The sequence below is a fragment of the Balaenoptera physalus genome, assembly GCF_965194825.1.
Source record: "Balaenoptera physalus genome assembly, chromosome: 6".
NCBI classification, from domain to species: Eukaryota; Metazoa; Chordata; class Mammalia; order Artiodactyla; family Balaenopteridae; genus Balaenoptera; species Balaenoptera physalus.
The window spans coordinates 126,137,463-126,151,827 of record NC_138885.1 but is presented as its reverse complement, the minus strand read 5'-3'; the positions used below and the strand labels follow the sequence as shown (position 1 = coordinate 126,151,827).

Below are 14,365 nucleotides of genomic sequence, written 5' to 3'. Positions count from 1 at the left end.
TTTTATATGTAACTACTGTTTATTCATTTATTTCTTCAATATTTTATGGATGCACTAAACCCATGGAACTGACATTCTAGTTGGGGTTGGGAAGAGAAAATAGACATACAGATAAGTAGTTTTTCAGAATACAATAAGAATTATGGAAAAAGATTTCCCATGATGAGGGTTTCCAAGAGTGGTAACAGTTGGGAAGTGCCTTGTAATTTTAGTGCATTCAAGAAAAGCCTAGCTGAGAAGGTAACATTGGAGCAAAGATCTGAAGCAGGTAAGGGATTATGTTAGTCTACTACATAGGGAGGGGCATTCAATTAGAGAAGTAAACAATGCAAATTCCTGAGGCAAGAATATACCTAGAAAGTTTGAGGAACTACGAAGAAGACCCAGAGTGTGGCTACAGCAGAGGTCAAAGGAAAATTCACTGGACCTGAAGGGGGTAATTGAGGTGATGTGTGTTGAGACTGTGCAGTTAATTCTTGATGAACTGTTTGATGGAGGACAACAGAAATACAAATTCATCTTGATGTTTTCTTTTTAGTAGCGCCATCACTGCTTGTCTAAATTTGCTCTATATCTTATTCTTGAGAATATGATGATTCTTTTTGCCTTTTCAGCTTTGTTCTAAAAACTTATTTAATCTCTAAGATGAGTCATTTCTTCTCTTTCTCTTTTTCTGTGTGTGTGTGTGTGGGGGGGGTGTTTAAGATGGTAGAAAGGGGACAAATGTTTACTGAGAACTTCTACAGGCAAGACACTATACTAGGCATTTTTCATGAATTTTAATTATTATTAGATTATCACAATGTTACAGATGGATCTCCTGGTAGTCAAAGAGTACACAATGACATACCAATACATATTTTGCCCAGCAGTTTCAAATTTATATCTGACTTTGAAATCCATGATGTTGAAATGTTTGAAGGAGGAATCAGTGAATAGGGAGAGCTAACTTCATACATACAACTATACATTTATATTAATACGCAATAATACTATATATAGGTATAAACACACATGCATTCATAAAATGTATATAAGGTGAGATATAAACCAAAGACATTGTAAGATTAAAATGAAATTTGGTAGAAAAGTCTTCCAGATGAATCCATAACAAGTAATAAAGTAAATAATAAAAGTTATTAATCAGGAAACTTTAAAAAAAAAAAACTAGAAAAGAAGGTTCTTTTTACAATACCAGTGGTCTGAAGCAAAGAAGGCTCCGAGGATGGGAATGAGGGAGATTAAGAAAATGGTGGTGGAGGGCATCCTAACTAATTAACTCTGAAAGACAGAGTGTAGTTTCAGGAACCAGTAGGGTAGTAGAGATGCCCAAGAAGGGTGTAGAAGGAGGGCTATGGGAAGGAAAGGGGACGAAACAGAGATGTTTAAAATGCCATAGAACGAGTCACTGAAACTGACTACACTCGGCTCCGGAATGGCTTCACCACAAAGTGAAATAATGGAAGTCTGCTTGAGCTCTGTTCGTTGGAATATTCTGAACATTATGACCTTTCTAAGTGGATGCCAGGTGCCATTGGCAATTCTTCCAGCTGAGCACTGCATCTGGATTTGACTTGATTTGCCCTTATCTGTCACCATTTTCGGACAGTAAGTACTACCAAACCTTTGTGACTTGTTAGCCTTTTAGTTGGGATTTTTTAAACATCATGGGGGAATTATCCTTCAGCTCTACATGTAGCACACCAAGAGGTAGGGAGTTTATTTATCACCTGTGTATTTGTTGAGATTCTGACAAGAAGCTTTTCAGAAAATCAAAATGGAAGGAACGCAGAACTGTGATGGCAGGGAATGCTCTGATATGCATACAGAGAGTGTACTTTCCAGGATTGTTTAAAGAAAATGAAACCATCTTCCTCCAGTGTTCCTGAGACTATGGTGGGGATTGTGGCTTCAAAGAACAGTGATCACAGCTCCATGGTTACCATGATGCAGAAAACAGAGAGCCTGAAAAGAAAGGAACTACCTTTCTGTGAGAAAAAACCAAAAAATCCTGGTAACAAAGGTTAACACTGGAATTGTATTTTAAATTTTATGATGCAATCTGTTCCAGTGGAAGTCTTTATAAATAGAACAGCATTTAATATGTTAATTTATATTTTAAATTAAATTTTTATAAATCTATATATTAATATATTATAAATTAACATACTTTTAAATTAAAATATGTTAATATGCTAATATTCTCTATAGGAGAGTAGAGGTGTGGTTCTGCATAAGATACACTACAAATTAGTTGACTATTGTAGGTTTTTTCCATGGCTAGTTTAGATTTAATTATTGATAATTACTAATAACAAATACTTATTGATAACAAATTAATGTGTATGATAAGCCACTTTTGCTCATTGCATTGGCCTTGTTTATGGTTCTCAGTTTCCTACAATGTACATTTCCTCAGCATGGCCTTATAGCCTAACCCATTTTTCTAAGCTTCTAAAACCCCAGCTACACCTATCCACTCTATTCTAGCATCCCTGGTTACTTATGATTAGCTCTTTAGTATATTCATATTTGTATCTCGGTAGCATGAACTATTCATTTTCTATTTCATGATATTTTCTCATCTTCTATCATCTCCCCTATTTATACTTCAAGTCCCAAATTCCAGGTTACCTCCCTGGAGAAGGTCCCTAAGTCCCCACTGTCTGTAGGTTTGTATAATCCTCCTCTATATTATTTATTTTCATTGCATATTTTAGATATCTGCATACCTCTCTTGACAGTGAACTCCAAAGAGATGAAGACTATATTTACTCATCTTCCAATCATGGTATAATTACCACAATGCATACAGAAAAGCATGTAACATCCTGAGTATTCTGAAACAGGTGCTTAATTATGTATCAGTATTTAATATGCTTACTGCAAAACGCTTTCAGATGTACTCCTGGATGGCCCGCATCATTTGGCTAGTGAGTCATAGATTCCACTGTGGAAGTGTCTTGACTATTTTTTAATTTTTTCTAATCTCACTATCTAAGCCAAGACCCCCATAATTTTTACTTAGAATTTTGAAAAAGCCTCCTAACTAGTTACCATGTCTTCAGGGCATCCTATTTCCAAGATTTTTTACAGAGTAATCATAGTTATTATTTTACAATGATCTAGATATATCAGTCTCAAAAAATACCCACCTCCACCACCAACAAACTACTTTGATGTGCCCTCAGCAGATATTCAACCAAGAATGAAGAATGCTGGTGGATGGGGCAGGATGAACTGAAAAGTGAAAATCAGCCTTGCTGACAATCAGTAAGAGTAGGATAGACATTGATGACAACCAGACTGCAATATTCCCATCAGAAACAATGCTCAAACCAGGATGTCAACAAGGCTATGTGAGCACCACAAACATGACAAAACATTCCACTCTTCTGAACAACATGAGTGATTACTGCTCCTTTCCCACTACAATTTTAGCCCAACTTTGATCTTTCCACTTCAGGGATACATTTATGAAGATACCCAGTCACAAAGTAGCCTCTGCTACTCGACCATGTCTAATTCACTGTTGAATGAATTTGAATTTGAATTGAATTCACTGACTATGCTAATTCCTCCTTAAACTCACCAAACATAAAGTCCCATAAAAAAATCCCTCCTTAATCCTTCTACATAGTTACTCCCAGTTTTCCTCTGGGATGTGTTCTCTATTGCTTCAGCACAATTAGTACACCTAACTTTGGTGTGTTTTATAGGAGTGCTGCTGGTGGACTTGGCAGGACACACTAAGAACTTTTCAATCACGAGTTATAATTTACCTCCCCCATCAGAGTATTTCTATTTCCCACAGGGAAAATCATTGTCAATAATGAGAAATAATATTCTTGGGAGAACGTTACCCATGTTTTTTGTATTTTTTTCGGAGGCAGAAAAGGTGGTAAATCAGTAGATCTACAGAAATGGTAAGCAAGGTATTTAAGACACTTTATCAAAAATCCACCTTTATATCCTCTGATCATATGTCTTACGATGTCCTCACACCAAAAATACACCCTTCCCTCAAACACATCATGCACTTTCTTGTCACTGAGATGCAGTCTCTAGTTTACCAATTCCATTATCAATATTCTTTGTGTTAAATCTCTGTCTAAAACCCAGCCCAACTCTCATTTTTGTCTGGGAAATTGTCTCCAATTCTAACATTCAGAATAAATCACTTTCTCTTCTAGGTTCCCATAACCCTTGAACTTGTATTAAACTTAATTTTGTATATATTCATCTCCCTATCTGGATTATGAAGCCTTTGGGTTTTACAAGTCTACATCTTTTCACTCTTTATAGCCAATACAGTTCTTTGAAAACATAGCTCCTCAATATGTGTATATAATTGATTAGCTTCAGAGGCATTGACCCATATAACAAAATTCTTAAGTGACTTGTTAATAGTCCAGGATTTCAAGTTAGCATTTTAACATAGCAGTCACTTCTGGTTTAAAAACCAGAGATAGTAGCTTCTCAAGCCATTGTTGATGGGCAAGTTCAGTGAGGACGCCAAATTATAGATCCAAATATTACCACAAAGCACCAAGTTACAAAGGAAATGAAATTTTCTGGAAGAACAGCTCCTATAGGTTGTATGGTGTCCTAATGTACAGTCTTCTCCCACCCAGGGGTATTGCTAGGAAAATAGCTATAGTCAGCAAAAAGCAGAGTATCTGCTTTCCTAAGAAAATTAGTAATAATGTTCTTGCTCTTTTGTCCCCCACGACTCCTAAAGCTTGAATACTTTAGGTTGAAACACAAAAAAACTAATTTTTTTGCCAAATATCATTGATGCTATATGGTCCAAAACAATCCATACCTCCTAACTCTAACCTGTGTTGTGACAATTGAGTTGATTAGGTTGTACCTTTCTTTGTTTCATGTTATTTTGAATAATGTACTCTCATTGTGAAGACTGGACTGGGTTGTCTCCCATCTCCTTAGCAACAAATATACACACACTTCATGAAAGGAATACTTCCTGCAGATAGTGAATCTTAACCATTTGCTATTTATTTTTATTGGTTTCACACTGAGAGTGATGTTTTCTTGACCTTGGCCTTCATTGTATTAAGAAGACTAAAACAACCAGACTGACTAAAGTAGAGTTACTATCTTTAGAGAATTTTATCATATCACTTCTGATCTATAAATATATTATTAAAGTTTAGAAATTAGTCCTAATCATGGTACACAATGCACTTTGTTGTAGTGAATCCATCTTAGATTACTGCAACATAAAATAATCTTTTTTAAAAATATCAAATCAGGATTGTTCTGATTAAGAATCATTTCACAAATATGGGATCTCACAGCATGGATACTGAGACCAGAGTTGAAAACAGTTTCAGCGTACTAGTATAACAAAGTTGATAATAATATTTTTAAATCATTTAAAAAATAATATTTATAACATTTAGCAGTAAAATTTAACTGTTATAGATTTTATTTCCAAATTTTACCACTTGGGAGATATTACTACTAGGATATAGATTATTTAGGAAATTCATTACACGTTGGTATCTTCACATTTACAGATTTCTTTTTTTTTCTTCTTCTATTTTTCTCTCCATTCCTCCTAGAAATCCTTGGCTCAGGCATTTGCTTACTTTTCCATTAATAATAACTACAAGTTGAAGGTGATAGCAAAATTTGCATAAGCAAGTGGGTTGATTGAAAGAACAGGGAGTCCTAAGTCGCATGTTGATGGAAAAATAGGGATATACGGTGGAAAGATAAAAGATGAGATTGTTAATTATTGTGTAAACACGTGTGATGCTAATAATACTCCAGCTACCCACAAGACCCAGCAGCACTTCTTTTTAGCCTTACATATTTAAGGTTTTTGGAAAAGTATGTAAGTTTTTTTAAGTAAAATTTTTAGAGTAGTTTTAGATTGATGTAAAACTTGCAAAGGTAGTACAGAGTTCCCACGTACCCCACACCTAGTTTTTCCTATTATTAATATTAGAAATTGGTCACGGTTAATGAACCAATATTGACACATTATTATTCACTAAAGTTCATACTTTATTCAGATTTCACTAGTGTTTACCTTATGGCCTTTTTCTGTTACAGAATCCCATCTGGGATATCACATTACATTTAGTCATCTTGATCATGTTTATGATCATGTCTCCTTATGCTTTCCTTCATTGTGACAATTTCTAGGACTTCCCTTGTTTTTGATGACTTTGACAATTTTTGAGGAATACTGATCAGATATTTTATAGAGTGTTCCTTGGTTGGGATTTGTCTGCCATTGTTTAGGCTGCAGTGTTTTGAGGAATAAGACCACAAAGATTAAGTGCCATTTTCATCTTGTAATATCAAGGATACATACTATTAACTTGATTTATCGTTGTTGAGTTAAACTTTATCTCCTGTCTGAGGTAGCTTGTCAGTTTTCTCCATTGTAAAATTATTATTTTATCCCCTTTCAATACTGTACTCTTTGGAAGAAAGTCATTATGTAAAGTCCATACTTAAGGAGTGGGGAGTAGTTAAGGAAGCCTCCTTGAGGGCAGAGTATCTGCACAAATTATTTAGAATTCTTCTGCCTGGGAGATTTATTTATTCTTTCTGATTAATTTATTTTCCTCTTATAGTTAAATAATCAATCTAGATTCATGGTTATTTATTTTTACTTTGGCTATAATCCAACACTATTTATTCTGTTACTAAAATTGCTCCAGCTTTGATCATTGGGAGCTCTTTCCATTGGCTCCTGTGTCCCTTTGACATATTTCTATTCGTTTTTTTTTTTTTTTTCTTGAGCACCTCACACTTTTTGGCACTGCAACATGCCATATATTAAGGTTCACTATTTTTGCTGTAAAGTCCTGTGTGTTTTGACAAATACCTTGTGTGTTATGCCCATAATTATGCTATCATACAGAATAGTTTCAATGCACTAAAAAGACCCACATGCTTTTCTTATTAAACTCTTTCTCCTTCCCAAATCCCTGGTAACCACTGATATTTTTGTTGTTTCTATAGTTTTATATTTTCCAGAATGTCATATAAATGGAGTCATACAGTAAACAGTCTTTTTTTTTTTTTTTTAATTAATTAATATTTATGGCTGTGTTGGGTCTTCGTTTCTGTGCGAGGGCTTTCTCTAGTTGTGGCGAGCGGTGGCCACTCTTCATCGCGGTGCGCGGGCCTCTCACTATCGCGGCCTCTCTTGTTGTGGAGCACAGGCTCCAGACGCGCAGGCTCAGTAATTGTGGCTCACGGGCCCAGTTGCTCCGTGGCATGTGGGATCTTCCCAGACCAGGGCTCGAACCCGTGTCCCCTGCATTAGCAGGGAGATTCTCAACCACTGCTCCACCAGGGAAGCCCAGTAAACAGTCTTTTCAGACTGATTTCTTTAGCTTAGCAATATGCTTTAAGATTCATCCATATTTTTGTGTGGCTTGGTACCTCATTTCTTTTTATTGTGAATAATATTCCATTGTATGATATATCACAGTTTGTTTATCCATTCACTAATTGAAAGGCATTTTGAATAAAACAGCTATAAATATTTGTGTGTAGGGTTTTGTATGTGCATATGTTTTTAAATCAGTTGGGTAAATATGTACAATCACAATTGCTGTATCATATGGTGAAACTGTCAAACTCCCTGCCAAGGTGACTGTGCTATTTTACATTCTACCAGAAATGAATGAAAGTTCCTGTTGCTCTGCAACCTTGCAAGTAAGTTTTATTGTCAAGTTTTTGATTTAAGCCATTCCAAAACTTGTATCTCATTGGTTTTAATTTGCATTTCCCTAATGACAAATGATATTGAGCATTTTTTTTTCATATGCTCTAATCTGTGTATCTTCTTTAGTGAAGCGTCTGTTCTGATATTTTGCCCATTTTGCCCATTTTTTAGATTGGATTGTGTGTTTTCTTATTGTTGAGTTTAAGAGTTCTTTATATGTTTTGGTTACAAGTCCTTGTTCAGGTATATATTTTGCTAAAATTTTTTCCTAGGTTGTGACTACTTATCTTCTCATTCTCATAACAGTGTTTTTCATGATGTGAAATTTTAATTTAATTCAATAAATTTAATAAAATACAAATGATTAATTATTTTTATTTCATGGATGCTTATGTTGTGTTGTATGTAACAACTCATCACCAAACACGAGGACATCTAGATTTTATCTTATGTTTTCTTCTAAAAAATATAGTTTTTACATTTATGTCTGTGATCCATTTTCAGTTAATTTTTCTATAATGTGCAAAAGCTGTGTCTGAGCTCTTTTTGTTCTTTCCTTTTTTCCTTTTTTAGGCATATGGATCTCTAATAGTTCCAGCACAAGTTGATAAAAATATTACCCTTTCTTCATTGAATTGCCTTTGCACCTTTGTCAAAAATGATTTGAATATCTTTGTTGGGTATTAAGTGTCTACTGTTTTACCAATACCACTTTATTATTTTTATAATATGTCTTTAAAGTGAGTGGTGTGACTTCTCCAACTTTGTTCTTCTTTTTCAATGCTGTGTTTGTTATTCCAAGTCATTTGCTCGTCCATATAATTTTCAGAATCAGTGTGTTGATATCTACAAAATAGCTTGCAGGGATTTTGATTGAAATTGCAATTATTTTATAGATCAGGGTGGGAAAAATTGACATCTTAATAATTGAGCCTTCCAATTCATGAACATGGAATATTTCTCTATTTATAGACAATCCTTTATTATTGCTCTCATCAGTGTTTTGTAGTTTTCTGAAAATATATCACACCCAAGTTTTGACAGATTTATTCTTAAGTATTTCATTTTTGGCATTATTGTGAATGGTATTTTTTAAATTTTAAATTTCTTTTGTTCAATGCTTGTATACAGGAAAGCAATGGACTTATGTATAGTGTCCTTTATCCTGAAACTTTACTATACTCACTTATTAACTTAGTGAGTATCTTTGTAGATTCTTTGAGGTTTTCTACATATACAATTTTAGTCTTGATGAATAAAGGCAGTTTTATTTCTTCCTTTCAAATCAGTATACATTTTTAGCCCGGGGCTTCCAGTATGATACATGAATACACGTACAACTGATGATGACAACGTGATAAAGGTAATGATCTATCTCTAAAGGTGAGAACTTAAAAGTTATTATCAGTGGCAACATTGTGGATTGCTTCACAAACATATCATTAGTGCCCTTAAGGGAACATGGTAGTGTCCTAAGGCTATTCAACACCATAGGATAAATGATATATGTGTATCAGAGCATGAACATTGTCCAAAGTCACATAGAAATAGCAAAAACAACAACAAAAAATGGATATTCCATAGAGCTGTATACAAAAATCTATATAGTTTTTAAAAATAGAACCCAAGAACTAGGGATTTTGCACTTACAAGAATCTGCTTATATTCTTTCTCCAAGACCTCCTGAGAATGTTCCTTTGTGTAGCTCAGAATGTTTGTATTTGAACAAGATTATCTTATGAAGTTTAAGACTTTGAAAGCTCAATGAAATTTAGAATCAATTTGCCATCAGAAAAAAATTAAATTTACTATATAGACAGCAGGCGGTGGCCAATAAGTCGTTGAATATATTCATTTCTTCTCTCTCTCTCTCTCTCTGTCATTGGCAACTGGGTCACTGAGACTGATAAAAGAGTCACTTTGAACAACATCCACCCATGTTACTCTAATTGGACATATTTTTAAAAATATATCATGCTGTATTGTCGTTAATTAAGTACAAAGACTCTACCAATCATGTTACCTCAAGCTCTGCTTGGCCATCAGTCTCTTGTCTCTCTCTTTGGCAATGGTGAGGTGAAGACATTTTCCTTGGGGAAGAGAAATCCATGGTTTGTTGCCTTTGCCAATAACAAAAATGTTGAAGAGCTGGGTGACAAAGCTGCTGCCATTGGCATCTTTGACATGAACCACATCAAAAGAACCAGGATGTCACACCAATTCTTCCCAAGTTAGCACCTCCAGTCACTTTACACAGTGTCAAACTTGATGAAATCAGTAATCTTGCCAGTCTCCAAATCAATCTGAATGATGTCATTCATCTTGCCGAGGGGATCAGGGTAGCAGATGGTGTGAACATCATGAGTCACCAGATGTGCGATTCCACTTGTGCCCATAAAGTTCTTTCTCACGTTGTACAACTTGTACTTGGCCTCTCCTCAGGTGCAATATAATGAACAGCAAAGTAAACCTTGGTGTCATAGATCAGACCAAAATTCTCTCCAGTCTTGTCAATATTGATGACGTCCATAAATCCAGGAACTGTACGTTGTATCAGTTCAGACCTTGTCATCAATCTTAATGGACTGCTGTATGCTTCTTTAGTTCATCTCCTGTCAATGTATACTTAGTATGTTCCTTAGGAAACTGATAAGGAGACATTCTCTGTTTGTGGGAACCAGTAAATGGATGAGGAGCAAACACACTGGTCAGTTAACAGCTTCTAGTCTACCGGAGCTGATACATGCTTCAGACGCTTGGGACTGCAAGCCACAGCTGCGCTAGGCACAAAAAGAACCGTACTTGTTTGTTTTTCAATAAAAGGACACCTTTAGCTCTCTATTTGCTGGGTGATCAAATTGACTTAAAAATCTTAACAGTTTAAGTCCAGTTTTGAGACTAAAGCTGTAATAAAAAATACCTTGGTAATATATACTACTTTTAAAAATTGAACTCAACCGAAAGTCTAGTCAAATTATTCAAAAAAAAAAAAAGGAACTTATTGGAAAGATATGGAGAAGACTCACAGAATCAAAGGAATAGCTAAAAATCCATTGGGTCTCAGGGAGGAAAAGAACTTGGATCTCACCCAAGATCTAGGTAGCAGAAATTAATGCATCATTTCTTAAGGTCTTCAATTCTGAGAAGAATCAATTTCATCCATTTTTTCCCTTCATTCCTGAGTTGTTTAGGTAAAGATTCAAACTGTCAGTGAAGAGAGGACAATCGACCCTCCGTATTTATGTGTTCCTCAAATTCAACCAACTACGAATCAAAAGTATTCGGAAAAAAAATTTCAAAAAAGTTCCAAAAGCAAACTTGAATTTGCTGTGTACCAGGAATTATTTACTAGAATTTACATTGGTTTTATATAAGGGGCTTAAGCATCTGTGGGTATTGGTATCTGACAATTCCCTGCACCAAATTATGACTAATTAGATTTTATGAGTGTGAAAAAATAGATACTTTAATAAAAGGAGTGAAATTATGGGGCTTCTCTGTTATAGCAGTCAGCTTTCTTTTAATTAATATAAATGCACACAACGTAGGGTTGTTATGGGACTTACATGAAATAATGCATGCAAAAAGCTTAAAAGAGTTCTCAAAACATACAAAGACCTGCATAAATATTAATTGCTATTACTAAGTAATCTGTGTTTAGCTGAACAGGAAGGAAGCAAATCATATTTAATTATTTCCCAAAAGATTATTAGAATTCATTTGTCTGAATAAATTTTTATCTGACTGAATTTTTTTAAACTTTGCATTTTATTTAAGCTCAGTGCTTAAATTTACAGGTATCTGCTACAAGTTAAAATGTTGAAGTATCAAAGAGAACAGAGTATTATTTTGTTTTGCAAATATATCCAAGCATTATATTTCAGCTTTAGAAATTGGTGTTCCAAAGGCTCTTTTAGGCCTATCTTATTTTTTTTTCTATATATTTATCTACCTAAATTATCCAGGTAGAGATTGGTAAGGTAGCTATTAAAGGAAATGTGTGTGAAAATTAAAAATAAGTCATTGGCCTTTTGCCCTTTAAACTCATACAATAAACACTGAATTTTAAAAAAGATGAAACAAAAATGAACTAAATGTATCTCAAATCAGCAACTTCAATATTTTCATGAACAGCTTGCTAAGAAAAACTACAAGCCAAAATTTTCTGTCAAGCAGTCATAGCTAATTCCAGGTTATTTGCCTACAATCTGTGGAAATATTTAATTGCCTTTATTCTTCATCATCTAATTTCAGAGCATTGGAGAGAAAGGTGCCTGGTCAGAGTGTTGGCTTGGGTTGAATGATCCATTTTCATACCCATACAAGAAAGTAGACTCCAAAGTGGCAAGCACTATTCCAAGGTGAACAGATCTAAACTCCTAATCAAATTTCCATGTCTGAGAAATATAAGTTTAATTTCTTTAAAAGCAAGCTTGACCTTGATGTAATTCTGCTTAAGGTGTAGGATTTGGAGTAAAAATATAATCTCAATCTTGTCTCACTTGTATGAATTTGGTAGTTTGATGATCTCAAAAACCTTGTAAGTGGTCCCTAAGCGTGAACTTTAAGTATTTAATTAGAGCAATGTGTGGCCATAATCCTAACCTGGAAACTGTTAATACAAAAGTATATAAACTACCTAACCAAAATTATGATATTTACAATTTTCTATGCTTACAAGATTCCTTGTACTAGCAGAATTAGGGTGCCTCTCACAGGGCATTCTACTTGAATCTGCAAATGTCTTGAGAACAGGTTTGTGTTTTGTTCATTAATCTATTACCAGCAAGCATCCAAAACTTGGAACTAAATGTTTATCCAACTCATTATTTATTTGTAATGAGATAAAGACAATAACCTTTTTCATAGCAATTCCCTTGAATGCAGAGGTTGAAAGTGAAGCTCTTTATGAAAAATATATTTATTCTTTGTTAGAAAGAAGTCAATATACCTGACTAAGGTAGACCTGGAAATGAAGAATCTTGCTTGTCAACACTGTTTATTTCTCCATATTGCCTTTCTGCCTAAAATTAAAAGGACTATTTAAAAAATACTGAACTGTTTCTATTTATTTGTAGTAAGTTATTGATGCTATAAATCTAGTGACTTTGATACAAGCAAGAGTTCCCAAATCCTAACATGTACTTAATCTAGATAAAAAAACACAAAAACTTTTTTACATCTTTTAGTAAATTCATAGTCTTTTTACACAGGGAAGAATTATAGCCTTAATGTACTTTATGAGGTGAGGTTCACCTAGAACATGATTTTAAAATCTCTAAGGATACTGTGTTCTCTGCAAGGTCACAGTGACATGGACAAAGCAGCCTGAATGACTAATGGAGACTAATGACTAATCTATTGTGCCTCTGTACAGGTTCCTTAATGCAGACTGCTGGATTTGACACTGGAACTAAAAACAAAACCAGTTGCTGATTAGATACAACTAAAATGTTTGCTCTGTGTCAGGCACAAACCATCACCCCCGATCCTCCACCTAGCTCTGCTTTCTTAGAACTAGGTGAGGCTTAGTTTTTGTGTTTATAAAGCTTACAGTAAAAATTTAAGCCTTGCATCCCAATTTTCTAGATAACTAGACAAACAAGCCAACAGGAAATTATATACTCAAAATTATTGGAGCTCTCTGCTAACCATTTGATTATGTTCATTCTAAAGAAAATATTTTAAAAGTTAGTCTTCATTCTCAATACAAATTTACAATGGAGTGATGGGTGACAGTTACATTTATGTGTTCATATTGTATGTACTAAATGAGTCAGTTCTCTCAACTTGTAATTTAAGCAAATGGTAAGAACCTCCTCATGGAGTACATCTTGGATTTTTGGGGTGGACGAGTGTTTCTTGACTATCTTCCAAGCCTGATCTCTATCCCATCCTTTCACATAGGATTTCAGATATTTAAGTCTTCACATAGTATGGAGTTCTGAAATCTGGACCCCAATTTTCAGCTTGAAATTACTAAAATTTGTTACATTCTGTTTGCTTCTGTCTGATTTTACATTTCCACCCTTATACGTATACGGATGTGCAGATGTGATCAAATCATACATACATTTTTAATGGAGTATTTTTTTGCTTATCTTCTTTCTTCCTCCTCCCTCTCCTCCACCTCTCCAACTTCTCAGAGCCCATGTTAACAATCTAGAAATTAGCCTTCTGTCTTTTTTCTCATGCTCAGATAATCATTTTAGTCATATGTATGTGATATACACTCATACACATATGCATACAGATATAGGATTTTGATCACTATTTTTTAATAGAATAAGATGATATACATATTTTGTATTTTTCTTTTGCTACTCAATAGTACTTTAAAGAAACCTTTCCAAGTTAACTGTTACACAGTGCAGCACCAAAGACAGAGGAGTGGTGAGAAGAATCTTGACTGATGGGGAAAAGTGTATTATCAATGATATTAGTAGAATTACCAGCCTACAGTAATACTAAAAAGCAGAGTGTCTTCTAGTTGGGTGTATTTATTACAATGAACCTCCTAATCACTTTCATCCAGGTGAGTTGTTCCCACCACCTCTGGTTCCTCTCTACTGAGGACACTGCAGTAGGTATTGCACTAATATTGAAGAGATAGCACTAATTCTTTACCTTCAACAGCTGCAAAATACT

The 14,365-nt window shown here is 34.5% G+C and overlaps 1 pseudogene across 1 annotated transcript; it reads right to left on the bottom strand.

Moving 5' to 3' along the window:
• Positions 1 to 7,064: 7,064 nt before the first annotated feature.
• LOC309662204 (small ribosomal subunit protein eS4 pseudogene) lies at positions 7,065 to 11,060 on the bottom strand (annotated as a pseudogene). The gene has a single exon. The product of its transcript is annotated as a small ribosomal subunit protein eS4 pseudogene (transcript).
• Positions 11,061 to 14,365: the final 3,305 nt, after the last annotated feature.